Below are 19,216 nucleotides of genomic sequence, written 5' to 3'. Positions count from 1 at the left end.
TCCCTAAACCACCTCTACAACACTGCAGTTGGAAAAAACATTTACAGCTCAGTTGAGAACAATTATGCTGAAGTATCAGCTTTCAACCAAACATTTTGTTAACATGTCCCTACATTGATGAAGACATACATATCAAATATCAAAGTGAAAGATACAATCAGCATATCGATGTCCACACACTGGCACAGGCTGCTCCCGCCTCCTTTTTTAAAATATGTAGTGCTGTAGTTATAATGATGTTCCAGTAGAATTTTGCTCCTACTGTTCTGATTAAACAAGTGTTGAAATTTACTGCTATTTTTAGGTGCATCCTTTATCTCAATTGGCAAATAATGAATTTAAGGTGTTATATTCACATTACAAAGCACAAAGGATGATATAGCATTGTTAACCTCAGAAAACATAATTTGAACTCAAGTCCACTCAATACAGCAGCCTTTTGACTTTTCTGAGTTCTTTTTGGCATGGTGTACTGACAATATACAAACAACTCATTTCTGCACATGATTATCAACCTTATTCAGAACTGACATCGCTGGATTTACTTATATCTCCGGATACTTTTAAAATTATTATTTGGCTTTCATACTAAATGACTGAACATTGGTGGATTGCAGCTCATTTTAACACTAATCATCTTAGATACCTGATTATATCAATCACATTTTTTTTCCCAGACTCATCTGTATATTTAATGCTGATGAAATATGCATACTTATTATAGCTTGCTTTAATTAAATAGCTAATCCACTCTCAGTGGGTGAGGTTGGGGCTGAGAGATGAGTGTGAAGTCCTTTTCATGGTGTTTTACAACTAGATACCCCAATTTACAAATAATGCATATTTCCTAAATGTTTGTGTCAGAAGAAATTGCATTTTTGTAGTATATTTAACAACCTTGAAACTTCCCAAATGTCTTCACAGTCAGAGATAACACGGTGTGGAGCTGGAGGAACACAGCAGACCAAGAAGCATCAGAGGAACAGGCAAGTTGACGTTTCAGGCCAGGACTGTTCTTCAGAAATGAGGGAGGGGTGGGGAGCTCTGAAATAAACTGAGAGAGGAGGGGTAGGGCTGTGGAAGGTAGGTGGGACGGCAATTAGTGAGTGCAGATAGGGAGTGGTGGGGATCGGTCAGTGAGGGGAGAGGGGCGTCCAGTTATGTTTTGGCTCTTGAGCCACGATTGTAGTCCCTAATGCTGGGCTAGAGGACCCAGGCACATGTCCCACCTGCTCCACAGGTGTGTCATAGCAATCCTGAACAGGTTGATTTAAAAAAATTTTTGAAAAGCAAACAATGTTGAAATCTAGTCACTATTGTTATATAGGAAATATGTTTGCCAATCTGCACTAAGCAAGGTCTCATATCTCGACCCAAAACATCAACTTTCCAGCTCCTCCGATGCTGCCTGACCTGATGTGTTCTTCCAGCTCACATTACATTGTCTCTGACTCCAGCATCTGCAGTTCTTGCTATCAATGAGATGATGAGTAGATCATTTGAATTTTGCTAAAGTTAGCTGAGGGAAAGATATTGTCCAGCATAAACTTCCCTGCTAATGTTTATAAAGATGCTATGGGATAATTACTGTCTGACGGGTAGATAAAGTATGATTTTAATAACTCATCCAAAAGATGGCACTTCTGATGGTGAAGCACGTCCTCAGTAGAGTATCAAAGTGATTGGACCATATCAGAGTATTCTCAAGAAAAAGGGGAAAATCCTGCTGTTACTGTCCAATGCAGTCATGCATCCTTTATTCTGGAAATATGTCAGCGAACAGCAAGTGCAACAATACTTGGACAAGAGAATACTAAAACAGCAGTGCATGTAGGTTTGGAAATTATTGTAATGTGAGCAGAAGTCACTGAAAGAAAGGAGTAGCAGCCCACCACTGGGGTCTGGAGAGACCAAGACAATTTCAAAAAGACTAGGCTCCAGCTGTTACATACAAGCTCAGGGAGGTTGCAGAACAGCAGCAAACTGATTTTTTAAAAAAAATTCATTCTTGGGATTTGTATATCACTGGCTAGGCCAGCATTTATTGCCTGTCCCTATTGTCCGTGGAGAAGATGACGGTGAGCCACTGTCTTGAATTTGCAGTCTTTGGAGTGAGGGACACCCGTGTTAGGAAAGTATCGACAAGAAAAGCTGCCTGTGACGAGAGAAAGAATTTGATCCAGTAATGACAAAGGAAAGGCAATGTAGCTCTAAGCCAGAATGATGTGTGTGACTTGGAGGATAAACTGCAGGTGGTGGTGTCCCACACATCTGCTGCCTTGAGCCTCCTAGATAGTTAACCGAGAGCTCAAAACGGCAAGTCTACCAAGTCTTAATCCTCAGCGCACTCCTCTACCTCCAACTGGACAACAAATGCCAGGCAGGAGAAAAGGGTAAACAGTATCCACTTTCGTTTCTTGAAGTCTAGGAAATGGCCATGATTTCATTGCCACCCTTTAAAATTGATAACAGAATTGTTACTTTGCTGTGTAAAGATATAAGTTCTGCAACAGATTGAAAACTGTTTTTAAAATTAACATATTTTCCCAATCAACCTGTTCAGAGATGTTATACCTCCAGAGCAGGTGGGACTTAAACCTGGGCCTCCCTGTCCAGGGTAGGGACAATACAACCGCACCACAAGAGGGCCCAACACATGGTTAGATGCCACCAGGTAGATAGCAATGCCTTAATCATTTGTGTGTTGTGAGGCCACAAGGACCCCTTCCATCTTTATCAAGGGGCACGCTAACCTTACCTTCTTTCATACAACATAGATCAAAGAATGTGTATCAATTAAGTTGTGGCTTTTCTGAAACTCCAAGAAACATTGTTGACAGAACAACTTCAAGGAGATTGCACAGAATGTTTGATCCAAGTGTAGATTGTAGTAATATGGTTTTTAGGAGTTGGACTCATTGAAGCTAATTTGACTTCTCAAAACAGCCTTTATAGATTAGAAATTGTAAACGGTCGTAAATTAGTGTAGTTAAGTAATGGCCTCATCGTTTGAGGAGGTTTGCTGTGGTGGTGGGTGGGGACTGTCTAGCACACCTATTTCAGACACCCTAACGTATCACAATGCACCAGAAGCGTACACACAGTTATGACGCTGACCACTGTCATTTTATGCATCAAGTGGACAAGTGTTTGGATTATATAATTCTACTAGAGACTACTACTAGCTGCTCTTAAAAGAAACCTGAACATTTTGCAAGTGATTATAGCCTGAGAGGGGTTTAAATGCTCAGTCCCTGGCTGTATTCAAGAATTAAATTGATTGTTTTTTCACTTAGTGAATCAAGGCATCGGAGAATAGGGCAGCAATGTGGAGAAAAGGTAAGAGATCAGCAATGATCTGATTGAACAGAGTCACATGGACTTCTCCTGCTTCTGTTTCGTTAAGTTTTCATATTCTGAGCCCGCACTCTCACAATGTATGCAGTGGATATGCTATCAATTTACAATACTCATTCTAAAGTCTGGTTTTATGGTCAATTGAAAAGTCCAAATGATGAATGTAGTTCTTGGTGTAATATCCCTTTCCACAGTATCTTGACTTACCTTGAACATTGCCATTGGAGATCTGTCAAGTCCACAATGTATAAATTTGTTGTAGAGTGACAAAAAACCTTCACGAACCCCTCAGACTATTACTGGTATGTTAAGGTGCCCTAAGTATATAAAGGTACGATCACCATTGTGCCAGAAAACCACTGAGCTGCTCTTTCATCAGACAGAGACAACTGGTTGTGGTTTGACCTGAGGGTCACCATACCTCAGGCAAGGGGAGAGGCTGTGAATCCTTCATGGGAACCTCAGCTGGTATGGGAATTAAAACCACCCTGTTGGCATCGCTCTGCATCACAGACAGCCATTCAGTCCTTTGGGCGAGTATAAATATTGAAAGAATAGCCGGATTATAGTCTAAGCATATCACATGATCTATGATCAACAACAACATAGCACAACGGCTGTGTATTACCGTCAACATGTAATGATATCGCAAGATATTAAAGTCAATATGATTCATCCAAGAATTAAACTATAAACTACAGCACACAGAGCTGAAGTCATAAGGTCTGAATAAGAGGTTAATAAAGTTAGGACATTACAGTTGAAAAAGCCAGTCAGTTTGTGGGTTACACATGATAGTACACCTCCCTCCCCCCAACAGCAATGAAATGGCCCAGTGGAATATGATTCCAGGTTTTTATTTCACTTACAGGTGTATGCAGTTACTCACTAATCCACAGTATCATCAGAATATAAATTCCAGCCAGGAACATTACCAAGACTTATTATCCAATGTGATGCAAGTCTGATTTAATCTCTGACTCAGTTCACTGCATACACACAATACAAGCCCCTATTAAAGGCTCCAAGTGCTAAGCACTAAGTAATCAGAGTCTAGGGCAGAGGTTTCAGCAACACCATTACATGAGGGTAAGAAATGAGGGTCACAACATTTAGAAACCAGCGTTGCATGCACTCTGCCCCCAGATGGAGATCCAACGACCAGGCCATTTCTTGTTTTTTCCCTTCACTTTCAACAAGGAGCTTTGTGCAAGACTGACAAAAAAAATGTTGCCTGCTCAGTCCTGCTACTACTGAAACAAGCTCAAAAGGCTCACATATCATTGCTGGAATTTCACTGCCAGAAATAAGCATTCTCGCCTCTGTTGTCGCCTTTTAACACAATGTAGGATTGCAAAGGTAGGATTTGCTACCTAACTATAGCACAAGTCAATATACGGGCATGTACTACAACATGCATGCTTAATGGAAAATACCATCTCATATAAATCTCAATAACCACGTGGCCACAGAGGTTGATACAAGGTCTAGTTACCTCACCGAATGCAGACCCATCACTGTGGTCTTTCTTAAACAATGCACAATAAACCTCTATTGGTTACAAGGAGATAACGCCATGAATAAGGACCAGTTCAAATGCGAGAGACAACACAAAGCCTATGCTGATGTAGGTACAGATTTTCATAGAAATTAACAATGTCCAATACTGGGGGAAACATTGGCCACCTTCATTAAATCGGGCTGATAGATAGAGCCTTTCACGACCAGAACAAACTGGGCTATTCACAGTACTACACACCTGAAGCAAGGATTAAATTGTAGTGTAAAATAAACCATTTTGTTCTAAACAGGTGAATATGATACAGGTGCGCTTACATCAAAAGCATAATTGCATTATATTTAGTTATATTGTTAAATTTAAATCAAGGGTTATCATTAGTATATTTTACAAAGATATTTTGCTTAGCTAAGATAAATCTGAAGGGAAAAAGCCTGCAGCCATTTACAGAGTGATAATGGGAACTGCAGATGCTGGAGAATCCAAGATAATAAAATGTGAGGCTGGATGAACACAGCAGGCCAAGCAGCATCTCAGGAGCACAAAAGCTGACGTTTCGGGCCTAGACCCTTCTTCAGAGAGAGGGAATGGGGTGAGGGTTCTGGAATAAATAGGGAGGGGGAGGCGGACCGAAGATGGAGAGAAAAGAAGATAGGTAGAGAGGAGAGTATAGGTGGGGAAGTAGGGAGGGGATAGGTCAGTCCAGGGAAGACGGACAGGTCAAGAAGGTGGGATGAGGTTAGTAGGTAGGAGATGGCGGTGCGGCTTGGGGTGGGAGGAAGGGATGGGTGAGAGGAAGAACAGGTTAGGGAGGCAGAGACAGGTTGGACTGGTTTTGGGATGCAGTGGGTGGAGGGGAAGAGCTGGGCTGGTTGTGTGGTGCAGTGGGGGGAGGGGATGAACTGGGCTGGTTTTGGGATGCGGTGGGGGAAGGGGAGATTTTGAAGCTGGTGAAGTCCACATTGATACCATTGGGCTGCAGGGTTCCCAAGCGGAACATGAGTTGCTGTTCCTGCAACCTTCGGGTAGCATCATTGTGGCACTGCAGGAGGCCCATGATGGACATGTCATGTAAAGAATGGGAAGAGGAGTGGAAATGGTTTGCGACTGGGAGGTGCAGTTGTTTTACATTTACATTTACAGAGTCTCTTTGGACCCCTGTATTTATCATTTTATTTAACACAAGGGTTAAAATTGCATTGATAATCCCTTGCCAAGTGTTCACTTTTAATTCTGCTTTTTCTTCTCTATTTCCAGGACTTGGCAATGCTTGATGAATTATGGCGCCATGATCATTTGTTGCAATATCAAGTGTGAGCCACAGTATTCAGTGTAAAGAGAATATTCACCACTTGAGGTATCACACCCAATCTTAATGTTGGATTCCACCAAAATTCACCTAAAATTAATTGCAGTAGGGGCAGCATGACAATAACCAGGAGCAGGAACCATGGAAGATTTTTACTTTATCCAGCTCAGAGCTCACAGGCCACATATAGTGTTCTCAGCACAGCCTGGGAATTGAAATAAACGTGAACCTCTGTGTGTATGTAATGCAAGCATCTACAGTGCATTTTAGCAATGATATCTGAAGGAATTTAAATGAAGTGGTTTTGAATTATTTTTAATAATTAACGGTGCAAAAAAAGCAACTAAAATTGCTAGGCTGTGACAGGATAATTTGCACACAGGGACAGCTCATGGATTAGACTGGGCTGCATCACAGAGCTGCTTGCTTGCTCGCTTAGCACTCAGTCACTCAGCACTATCAGCGTGCTTGCAGCACACCATAGCTTGCTCTGCCATGCCTTTAGCTCTGGTTGAAGCATGAAAGTACGATCAGGACTGACATATTAAGTGTTCTTAAGCACAGATACATGCATTAGCTATTTGTCGGTAGGGATTTGTCTAGAGACGGGACATCTCATTGTACAGGCACCGATATATCTAACAAATGCCTGTGCAGCATGAGCTGGCTGCACCTTTACTCAACCAAATGGCCATGTTGGAAACTGATAGTCCTCAGTCTGGTCAAGAGGAAGTTTGTCTGCCTTGTCTGCTAGAGGCGAAGTCCACAGAGTCTAAAGGCTTGTCCATGGTCAGTTGTCAGCTTGGGACACTCACAGTCAGGGGATCAGTCTAACTGCAGTCCAGGGAGTGGCAACAGCAGGGCCAATCAAGGTTGGGGTGAAGAAAATTGAGTGCTTGTAATGGTGGAAACAAGGACACTGACGTGGGGTAGGGGATGGAGGATCAGGGTGTATGGTTTGATGGACTCAACGCAGTGACCACCACCCTGGCCTCCACAGGGACAGCATAGAGAGCAGGAAAGATGTAATAAGCTGTAATGTCAGGGTTCAGAGAGGCAACATGGAAAGTTGGAAGCAAAGTTCAATGTGGTGGGTCTCCACACGGGCAGGGTGGTGGGAGTGATGTGTGGAAATGGTATGTCAGTAACAGAGAGGCCCGATGGAGTATCTGGCAGCGAGGCAGAACTTAGTATTGACTGGGTCTACTATGAGCTTCATTCTTTGCCATTACTTGCCATTCTTTAGATGCACACTGCAACACACATGTGAATCTATGGGGGAATAACACAGTGTAGAGCTGGAGGAACAAGCAGGCCAGGGAGCATCAGAGGAACAGAAAAGCTGGCGTTTCGGGTCAGGACCCTGCTTCAGAAATGGTGGATGTGGGTGGGAAGGGAGCTCTGAAATAAATAGTGAGAAGGGGTGGGGCTGGGAGAGGTACGTGGAATGGTGATAGGGGAATACAGATAGGCAGTGGTACGGATTGGCCAGTGAGGTGGGAGGAGCAGATAGGTGGTAAAGAAGACGGACAGGTCAAGGAGGTGGGGATGAGAAGGAAGGTTGGTCATGGGGTGAGGGGATTTTGAAACTGGTAAAGTCCACATTGAGACCATTGGGTTGTAGGTTTCAAAGGCTGAATATGAGGTGCTGCTCCTCTACATCAGTGAGACCAAGTGGAGGCTTGGAAACCGCTTTGTAGAGCCCCTGTTCACAATTCGTGACAAACGACAACGCCTTCCAGTCACAAGCCACTTCAACTCCCCCTCCCACTCCCTGGACGACATGTCCAGCCAGTGTCACAATGACGTCACCCAGAAACTGAAAGAGCAGCATCTCATATGAGACTACAACCAAATGGTCTCAATGTGGACTTTACCAGTTTCAAAATCTCCCCATCCCCAGCCTCATCCCATGACCAACCCTCCCTCTCATCCCTGCCTCCTTGGCCTAATACAACCTGCCCATCTTCTCTCCCACCTATTCACTCCTCCCACATCACTGACCAATCCCCAACACTCCCTACATGTACTCACGTATCACCATCCCACCTACCTTCCCCAGTCCCATCCCTCTTCACTCTATTTATTTCAGAGCTCCCTTCCTCCCACTTCCCCTATTTCTGAAGGAAGGTCCCGACTCTAAACGTCAACTTTCCTGCTCCTCTGATTCTGCCTGGCCTGCTGTATTCATCCAGGTCCACACTACAGAATAAAGAACAAAGAAAATTACAGCACAGAAACAGGCCCTTCGGCTGTCCAAGCCTGCATCGATCAAGATCCTCTATCTAAACCTATCAGCAATTTTCCAAGGATCTGTATCCCTCTGCTCTCTGCCCATTCATGTATCTGTCTAGATACATCTTAAATGACACTACTGTGCCCGCCTCTACCAACTCTGCTGGCAACTCATTCCAGGCACCCACCACCCTCTGCGTAGGGAACTTTCCATGCATATCTCCCTGAAACTTTTCCCTGCTCACCTTGAAACCCCTAGTAATTCAGTCCGCCACTCTGGGAAAAAAGCTTCTTGCTATCCACCCTGTCTATACCCCTCATGATTTTACAGGCCTCAATCAGGTTCCCCCTCAAACTCCGTCTTTCTAATGTAAATAATCCTAATCTACTCAACCTCTCATCATAGCTAGCACCCTCCGTACCAGGCAGCATCCTGGTGAACCTCCTCTGCAAACTCTCCAAAGCATCCACATCCTTTTGGTAATGCAGTCACCAGAACTGTATGCAGTAATCCAAATCTGGTCGAACCAGGGTTCTATACACCTGTAACATGACCTGCCAACTCTTGTACTCAATACCCCGTCCCATGAATGAAAGCATGCTGTATGCCTTCTTGACCACTCTACCCATCTGCGTTGCCACCTTCAAAGTACAATGGACCTGAACACCCAGATCTCTCTGTGCATCAATTTTCCCCAGGGCTTTTCCATTTACCGTATAGTTTGCCCTTGAATTGGATCTTTCAAAATGCATCACCTCGTATTTGCCTGGATGGAACTCAATCCGCCAATTCTCTGCCCAGCTCTCCAATCTATCTATATTCTGCTGCATCCTCCAACAGTCCCCTTCACTATCTGCTACTCCACCAATCTTACTGTCATCTGCAAACTTGCTAATCAGACCATCTATACGTCCCTCCAGATTATTTATGTATATCACAAACAACAGTGGTCCCAACACGGATCCCTGTGGAATACCAATGACCACAGTTCTCCATTTTGAGAAACTCCTTTCCACTACAACTCTGTCTCCTGTTGCCAGGCCAGTTCTCTATCCATCTAGCTAGTATGCCTGGACCCCATGCGACTTCACTTTCTCCATCAGCCTAATATGTTATCTCGACTCCAGGATCAGCAGTTCTTACTATCTCTGTGTGAATCTATGGGGGGAGTTCGTATTTGCAGATACATTTTATTTTGCTCAAAAAGCACTAAATTTACAGACAATTAATCAATGTAGGGTTTTATAAATTCCTACGTTAGAAATAAAACCAGTCTGACTCCAAACCAAAACACAATCAGATTCTAAAACAAGGCCTCACACCTAACATGCATTGTCTGACCTAAAACGTCACCTCTTCTTTACACTGATAAAACGTTTAATTCTCTCAGGACTGTAACTTGAAAGGAATTTGGGGATTTACATTAACATATTAATCGATTAAAACCTTCTAACTAATCCAAGATTTAACAGTATCTTAGGTTTGTTTAGTGCATCCTCATCGATGGTGTGACCCTTTGATCTTTTACTTATAAATTCTGTGTCTGATAGTACCTCTGTCACTCACACCTGAAGGTGGAGTAAGGCTTTGAAAGCCTCTGTTTTCAAATAAACCTGTTGGACAAGAACCTGGTATCATATGATTTCCCACCTTGTCCAACCGAGTCGAACACTGGCACCTCCACATCATGGTTATCATCGACACCACCAACTACCAGCTCAAAGAGGAGAGGATCTCCAGGAAAATTGCACATATCAACACAGACATCAAGTTTCTTCAAAAATGCAAGGAAGCACAAAAGATCCCAAAACAACCACGGATCGCACACCCACTCAAGTCAATCTACAACACTAATTCTGCTGACAGACATTGCCATTTCACCTCTCACAAGCTCCTTAATCACCTCGTACACCAACTCTGCAGCAAGCGCATAAACCTGAAATCAGGATAGGAGTGCATATTCTCAGCTTGTGCTCAAGATCCATCAGTACAGTTATGAGACACTGCCAAGCAGACAAGGGAACAGAGCTCAACCACTTACATGCACAGCAAGAACACAAAACTGAAGAAACTTGGCATCACCACCAGCAAGAACCAAGTATCCCCTGGTACCACAGTTGAAGGCAGTTAACGCCACGGGAAAATCAATCATCAACTTAGCTGACCAAACCCTCCGACCGGACGCAATCAAAGTTCTCAGCCGAGGACTCAATTTCTGGCCCATTGCCAAAATGGACCCCACTGGTCTCACAGCAGACACACAGGAATTCATCAGGTGAATGAGACTCTGGTAATTCTTCCAAGATGTCATCAGTGAGCCCAATGAGACAACCAACAAACTGGATCAGTTGACAGAGAGATCCACGGGGGATCTGGAAAAGAAAGAGTTGAATGAGACCCATTGGAGGGCTGTTGCCTAAGGCTTAACAGTTATGCTCAAACAATCAGGGAATGCGTGAATGCCAGGTTCATCAGCTGCAGTCACAAGGTGGCACAAATATCACATAGGCACAGCGCAATGCCGTCTATGCTGTCAACCATTGTCACACAGAAGAGAACAAAACGCTGCAAGAAAGCATACTGACAGCTGAACAACTGGGAACACTACAGTCAACTACCTGCCGATCCAACCAAAGAACACACCTGTGAACTCAACTGGCTGGTCAAGACTTTTGGTCCAGTTCTTCAGAATACCCTATGCACTCTCATCACTCGCACCTCCCACACAGGGGACTTCTACTGTCTCCCAAAGGCATACAAAGCTGACACACCCAGACATCCCATCGTGTTAGGCAATGAGACTCTTTATGACAGCCTCTCTGGTTATGTCAAGGGCATCTTAAAAATTCATTGTACAGGAACCCCCAGCTTCTGTCGTGACACTACAGATTTCTTACACAAACTTAGCACCCACAGACTAATCAATCCAGGAACATTCCTCGTCACAGCTGACATTTCAACACTACACCAGTATCTCCCACAACAATAATATCACCACAACAGCCTCAGTACTAAATACCAACAACTGCCAGTGTCCAAACGCCATCCTACAACTTATCCACTTCATCCTCGACCACAAAGCCTTCACCTTCGACAACTAGCTCTTCGTCCAAACACACAGATCTGCTGTGGGGACCAGATTTGCACCGCAATATGCCAACATTTTCATGCACAGGCTCAAACAAGACTTCTTTGCTGTGCAAGATTTCCAACCAACACTCTACACTAGATACATTGATGACATTTTCTTCCTTTTGACCCATAATGAGGAATCACCGAAACAATTACATAGTGATATCAGAAAGTTTCATCCCACCATCAGACTTACCATGGACTCCTCTTCAGAATCAGTCACATTAATGTACGCCTCAGTACATCACTCTATCACAAGCCTGCAGATAATCTCACGATATTGCCCTTTTCTAGCTTCTACCCGAAACATGTTAAAACAGCCATCTCCAACAGAGAAGCCCTACACATGCACAGAATCTGTTTGGATGAGGAGGAAAGAGACAGACACCTGAAGCTGTTGAAGGATGGCCTCATAGGAATAGGTTCCGGTGCACAACTCACTGAGCACCAGTTCCAACATGCCACAGTAAAAAACTGTAATGACCTCCTCAGAAGACAGACATGGGATACATCCATAAGGTGCCCTTCGTTGTCAAGTACTTCCCAGGAACAGAGAAACTATGCCATGTTCTTCGCAGCCTTCAACACATTATTGATGACAATGATTTTCCCCACGCCTTCAAACAACTGCCAAACCTTAAACAGGCCATAGCTCACAGCAACTAGCCAGATCTCAGGACAACATTGACCACAACACCATACAACTCTGCCACGGCAACCTCTGCAAGACATGTCAGATCATTGACACGGACACTACAATCACACATGGGAATGCCACCCACCATGTGCATAGCAGATACTCATGTGAGTCAGCCAATATCGTCTATCTCATATGCTGCAGGCAAAGATGCCCTGAAGCATGGTATATTGGCAAAACCATGCAGATGCTATGATAAAGGATGAGTAGACACCACGCAACAATCACTAGACAGGGATGGTCCCATACAGTGGAGGAACATGTTAGCAATCAAGGACATTTGGCCTTGGATCTTTGGGTAAACATCTGCCAAGGCAGACTTCAGAATACACAACAATACAGAGTCACCGAGCAGAGGCTGATAGCCAAGTTCCATACCCACGAGGACGGCCTCAAGCGGGATCTTGGGTTCAAGTCACACTACAGGTAAACCCCACCGCACCACCACACCCCCACCCCCACCCCCACTATACACGGTCACACACGCATACACAGGCACACCTTGGCATGAGCACGCATACACACACACACACACACACACACACACACACACATATATATATATATGTGAATCTATGCAGTGAATTTGTATCTGCAATGAATCTATGGAGTGAATTTGTAATTGCAGACACATTCTATTTTGTTCAAAAAGCACAGAACTTATAGACAGTCAGACGATACGCTGTTTTATAATTTCCTACTTTAGAAATAAAACCAGTCTGACTCCAAACTAAAGCACCGATTCTAAACAAGGCCTCACACCTAACATGCATTGATGACCTAAAATGTCACCTCTTCTTTACCCTGGTAAAACCTTTAGTTCTCTCAGGACCGTGGTTTGTAAGGAATTCAGTGATTTACATATACATATTAATCATTAAAAATCTTCGAACTGATTAAAGCAAATCTATGCATGACCGCTTGTACCTTCAATGACATTACCATTACTGAGTCTCCCATTATCAACATTCTGAGGATTACAATTGACCAGGAATTGAGCTACACCAATCATAGATATACCCTGGCATAAATCAGAAGTGTTATTCAAATTCTCTCCACTATCCTGGATGTGTGCAGATCCACCAACAGTCAAGAAGTTGAATCCAATCCAGTGCAAAGCAGTCTGCTCAAATGGCATCTCAACCAACATCTTGAACATTCATTTTCTCTACCACTGAAACTCAGTGGCAGTACTATGTACCGTCTACAAGATGCCATGTAGTAACTCACCAAGTAGTAACTCCCTCAAATGCACCTTCTAAACTTGCAACATCTCCCATGTAAATGTTTAAGATCAGCAGATGGATGGGAATACCACCACCTGAAGGTTCCTTTCCAAACCGCAGACCATGTTATTTGGAAATGCCACATTGTTCCTTCATTACTCCCATCTTCTCCAGGATAATTACGGATGGGAAATAAATGCTGGTTTAGCCAGTGATGACTACATCCCATTGTATGGGGAAAATACTGGTTATGGCTTGGGTAAACCTTACATCAATCTATTTGGGGGCAGATTAATAAAATCTTAAAATGGGCTAATCAATTAAATTAGAAAGAATGAAAACAAAGTTGCTGGGAAAGCAATGGAAGGTTGGCCAGCATCTGTGAAGGAAAAAAGAGTTAACATTTTGGGTTGGGTGATCCTTCCTCTGTCTTCTGAGGAAGGGTCACTGGACCCGAAACGTTAACTCGGTTTTCCTTCACAGATGCTGCCAGATCTGCTGTGCTTTTCCAGCAACTTTGTTTTTGTTCCAGATTTACAGCATCCGCAGTTCTTTCGGTTTTTAAGTTAGAAAGAAGTCAGAAATTTAGTTAGCCTGCATAAATAATATTAATTATAGAATTCATTTTATTCATATTCAAGAAAGCTGGTCAGTTTAAAAAGAATTAAAACACGTAAGCAAGCTCAAAATGCCGCTCATAGGGCAGCCTGCAAGGTACAATTATGGGAGAAAGGTGGAATAGATTAAGACCAGATACATTAGGCACCACTGGCATTTTTGATACTTTGGAAACAACTTATTTCATTGAAACAGACCATTTTGGAATTCGAGTAATGTACCTTCTACGTGACTTACAATGTATAAATATCATGTCATTCCTACTGGATGGTACAGTAGTACCTCAGAATCCTCTGGGGTAGGCTCTCCCAACATTGACTCAATAAACATTTGTTAAACCCGTGCCTGAAGACAGGGTGGTTAAGAAAGTGTTTTGCACACTTGCCCTTATTGCCCAGACCTTGGAAAATAGAAGTCAAGGCACCATGTTGAATTTATACAGTACATTGGTGAGGCCCCTTCTGTACCCTGTGCAGTTCTGGTTGCACGGTTACAGGAAGGATATTTTTCAACTGGAAGGAGTTCAGAAAAGATTTACCAGGATGTTGCTGGGAATGGAAGGTTTGAGTTAGAAAAATAATCTGGATATGATAGGACTCCTTTCACTGGACCATAGGAGGTTGAGGGGTGACCTGATAGAGGTTTATAAAATCATGAAGGGCATAGATAAAGTGAATGACAAGGGTCTTTCCCCTAGGTGGAGGAGTTCAAAACAAAGGGACTTGTTTTTAAGATGAGAGGTCAAAGATTTAAAAGGAACATCAGGGGCAACATTTTTATGTAGAGAGTGGTTCGTGTGTGGAATTCAACTACCAGAAGAAATGGTGGATGGAGGTACAGTTACAATGTTTAAAAGACATTTGGATAAGTACATGAATAAAGGTTGGGAGGAATATGGCCCAAACACAGACAGGTAGGACTAGTTTAGTTTGGGAACATGGTCAGCGAGGACTAGATGGATTGAAGAGTCTGTTTCCATGCTTTGTGATTCTATGGCTCTACAAACTACTTCAATGCCATAATGAAATTTTAAAAAGAAATAAATGCTTTGGGATGAGGTTGTTGATTTGTTCGCCGAGCTAGCTTGTTTTTGTTCAGATGTTTCATCACCAGCTAGGTGGCATCATCAGTGGAGCCTCCGATGAAGCGACGTTATTCTACTCTGCTTGGAATTTAGACTGTCCAGTCTGTTATGATGAGCACTGTCATTTCCAGTTTTGATCTGTATGGGTTTATATACAGGTCCAATTCTATATATTTGTTGATTGAAGTATGGGTGGAGAACAATGCCTCTTGGAATTCCCATGCATTTCAAAGTTTGGCTTGGGACAAACATAGACAGGCACAGGAATTCCGACAGGCATGGCTCTCCACCCATGCTTCAATCAACAAATATATAGAATTGGACGCCATATACAAACCCAAACAGACAAAAACCGGAAATGACAGTACTCGTCATAATGGACCGGACAGAATAAATTCCAAGCAGGGTAGAAGAACATCACTTCATCGGGGGGTCCACTGATGATCTCACCGAGCATGGTGACGAAATATCTGAATGAGAATAAACCAGCTCGGTGAGCAAGTCAACAAGCTCACCCACAATCCGAGTTACAGATCTTTGTTAATATTTTAAATGCTTTACGATGTCTGAATTCATGTAGGGTGCTATATGGTTACAAGTCATTTCATTCTCTAATATGGCATGCAAGCGCAACACATCTGTGCAGTGAGGATTGTTGATATAACATGCCGGGTCAAATTTTACTCACTCACCTGGAATGCAATAGGTAGTGGCGGAATCTAATACAATGAGCAACCAATGCTTTCAGGAAGGTAGAGCAGTGGGGAATGAGGGGGCTGTGGGAGGTGATGGCTGGGGGTAGGGGGGTAGGGGAGTAGGGGAGTAGGGGGGTGGGTGGGGTGCAGGCGGTGAAACTGAAAATTGACAAGCAAATAAACGTTGACATGTTACCAGCAGATTGCCAGGGGCTCCTTGTTCTGGTGCTCAGATCTTTAATGTGCCATGCACGTTCCATGCAACCTACTGAGCAAAATTGCTGCTCCAAGCAGAACTGGAACACATACTGTTCTCAATTATTCATCATTTAAAAGCTCAGTGCACACAATAAGCCACTGGCAATATGTGCTTAAAGAGGCAGAAATGGCTTTTGGATCTGTAATCACATTTATCTAAAATCCTATTACTCGCTTTCTGTGACTGTTTCAGCGTATATACGATTAAATGGCCTTTGCTATCAAGATTTCCTCTAAGGTTTCAGACTGACTGTGATCCTATTATTATTGTTCAAAATATAAACTTGAGTGCTCTTCCAAATCTTGTCACAATTTGATCTTAAGCACATATCTAACAACTCATGGATGGTCACTACGATTTGGGCAGGTACCTGGATAGGAAAGGTTTAGAGGCATATGGGCCAAATGCAGATAAATGGAAGTAGTTCAGTTTAGGAAGCTTGGTCTGTATGCCAAGGGTGGGACAAATTTTTCTGTTTCTGTGCTTTACGACTCTTTGACCTGAGGACTCTGATGGTCCCTTGTGCACTGCTGCCTGGAGTTCTTCACCCCTCACAGGGTCAGCCAAGAACTCATGGCTTGGAGGGGCACCAAACAGAGTAATGGTTCAGAAAATCTTCAATGGCAGGTTGACAAAAGGGAGTGTGGACATTTCATTGCTGTAAAGACAGAAAAGAAAGCAGTAATGTGAGATAATAAAATGTGAGGCTGGATGAACACAGCAGGCCAAGCAGCATCTCAGGAGCACAAAAGCTGACGTTTCGGGCCTAGACCCTTCATCAGAGAGGGGGATGGGGAGAGGGAGCTGGAATAAATAGGGACAGAGGGGGAGGCGGACCGAAGATGGAGAGAAAAGAAGATAGGTGGAGAGAGTATAGGTGGGGAGGTAGGGAGGGGATAGGTCAGTCCAGGGAAGACGGACAGGTCAAGGAGGTGGGATGAGGTTAGTAGGTAGATGGGGGTGCGGCTTGGGGTGGGAGGAAGGGATGGGTGAGAGGAAGAACCGGTTAGGGAGGCAGAGACAGGTTGGACTGGTTTTGGGATGCAGTGGGTGGGGGGGAAGAGCTGGGCTGGTTGTGTGGTGCAGTGGGGGGAGGGGACGAACTGGGCTGGTTTAGGGATGCGGTGGGGGAAGAGGAGATTTTGAAACTGGTGAAGTCCACATTGATACCATTAGACTGCAGGGTTCCCAGGCGGAATATGAGTTGCTGTTCCTGCAACCTTCGGGTGGCATCATTGTGGCACTGCAGGAGGCCCATGATGGACATGTCATCTAAAGAATGGGAGGGGGAGTGGAAATGCTTTGCTACTGGGAGGTGCAGTTGTTTGTTGCGAACTGAGCGGAGGTGTTCTGCAAAGCGGTCCCCAAGCCTCCGCTTGGTTTCCCCAATGTAGAGGTAGCCACACCGGGTAGAGTGGATGCAGTATACCACATTGGCAGATGTGCAGGTGAACCTCTGCTTAATGTGGAATGTCATCTTGGGGCCTGGGATAGGGGTGAGGGAGGAGGTGTGGGGGTAAGTGTAGCATTTCCTGCGGTTGCAGGGGAAGGTGCCGGGTGTGGTGGGGTTGGAGGGCAGTGTGGAGCGAACAAGGAAGTCACAGAGAGAGTGGTCTCTCCGGAAAGCAGACAGGGGTGGGGATGGAAAAATGTCTTGGGTGGTGGGGTAGGATTGTAGATGGCGGAAGTGTCGGAGGATGATGCGTTGTATCCGGAGGTTGGTGGGGTGGTGTGTGAGAACGAGGGGGATCCTCTTAGGGCAGTTGTGGCGGGGGCGGGGTGTGAGGGATGTGTTGCGGGAAATGCGGGAGACGCGGTCAAGGGCCCAAGTGGCCCAGTTTTGAGAGGTCATCGTCTTCTGATCACCACTGTGTAAACAATGTCATATTAAACAGGGTGCAGGCATATTTCTGATAGGGCCCATTTGCAAAGGCCTGTGACAATGAAGGGTTGGTGACAATGACAGGCCAGGATCCTGGGAGTCCTGATTTAAGAATCTATGCACAGGCGACAAACATATAAAAACATTAGACCACATATTTTGCGAAGAGGTATCTTTGGGCAGTAGAATCTGTGTGTCAGCAATCCTCTTCAGGATTTGCACAGTTCATTCCAAATAGGGAGTGGCAGTAGAATCTGTGTGTCAGCAATCCTCTTCAGGATTTGCACAGTTCATTCCAAATAGGGAGTGGCTTAGAAAGGTTGCCCTAAAAATGACTGCCCAATTATCTCCTGACTGATCTCAGCAGGATCCTGATCTTTGCGGCCAAAGGAAGACATTTTTTTGGAAAGTTAGATCACTCTTGGATTGTCTCAAGAGCAATTGTCGCAAAGAACTGCAGTCGTACCTTGTGAGCAATCAGGACTCCAAATTGACGTTTCTGGCTTGGTGAGGCCTCCCTAATGGGGAGGGGCTGCTGAAAGAACAAGCCAGAGTGTAAAGCTTCTATTGGAAAAGATAGGCTGAAAATGACCCTCATGTACATCGGAGATAACAAAGTGTGGGGCTGGATGAACACAGCAGGTCAAGCAGCATCTTAGGAGCACAAAAGCTGACGTTTCGGGCCTAGACCCTTCATCATGTACATCGGATTGGTTTTCCATCTGGAATAGGATTGCGGATGCACTGTGAAATCTCCACATTCATCAACATGAAAGACTCACGACAATTGAACTCAAGTTCAGTTGTAACTTCAGTTCCATGCTTCTGCCTAGACACTTAACACCAAGTGAAGAAATTAGGATAAGCGTGATTCTGATTTTGATGAATTTCTCACTTCCAGCACAGCAGACAAGCCCCCAACTTTCGAAGGGATTTCAATGCTGGTACTGCCATGGCTTCAATATCTGGGGAGGAACCATTGGGAAAATGAAGTGGAAGAGCTGAATGCAAATTACATCCTCCTGCTGACAAAGTGTGCACAGCACGGCCTTGTTATGGCAAAATCTTCTCAGCAGAACACACAAATACAAACCACAAAGGGGCATTGAACTGGCCTCTTTTTGGATTATGTCATCATTTGGATGAAAGATTTCAATGATCTCTGTTTCACTGGATCCATGTGGACAACTGTTACCTGCTGA

At 44.1% G+C, this 19,216-nt stretch overlaps 1 protein-coding gene and 1 non-coding gene across 8 annotated transcripts in view; both read right to left on the bottom strand.

Annotated features, from left to right (window-relative positions):
* The window catches only part of lypd6b (LY6/PLAUR domain containing 6B), a 192,227-nt gene that overhangs the window by 93,333 nt on the left and 79,678 nt on the right, over positions 1 to 19,216 (bottom strand). Inside the window, exon 1 of one of the 7 annotated variants that reach the window (XM_048534897.2) lies at positions 10,463 to 10,483. The exons of the other annotated variants lie outside the window; for them this stretch is intronic. The gene's annotated coding sequence lies outside the window, so the exon portion shown is untranslated. Of the gene's footprint in view, positions 1 to 10,462; positions 10,484 to 19,216 lie in introns of those variants that run through there. 7 annotated transcript variants of the gene reach the window in all.
* On the bottom strand, positions 2,649 to 2,775 carry LOC125454533 (U6atac minor spliceosomal RNA). The gene has a single exon (XR_007248022.1). It is a non-coding gene; the product is annotated as a U6atac minor spliceosomal RNA (small nuclear RNA).

Source organism: Stegostoma tigrinum, chromosome 7 (genome assembly GCF_030684315.1).
Source record: "Stegostoma tigrinum isolate sSteTig4 chromosome 7, sSteTig4.hap1, whole genome shotgun sequence".
Lineage (NCBI taxonomy): Eukaryota > Metazoa > Chordata > Chondrichthyes > Orectolobiformes > Stegostomatidae > Stegostoma > Stegostoma tigrinum.
Note: the sequence above shows the minus strand (reverse complement) of the source record. Positions and strands in the feature narration are given on the sequence as shown.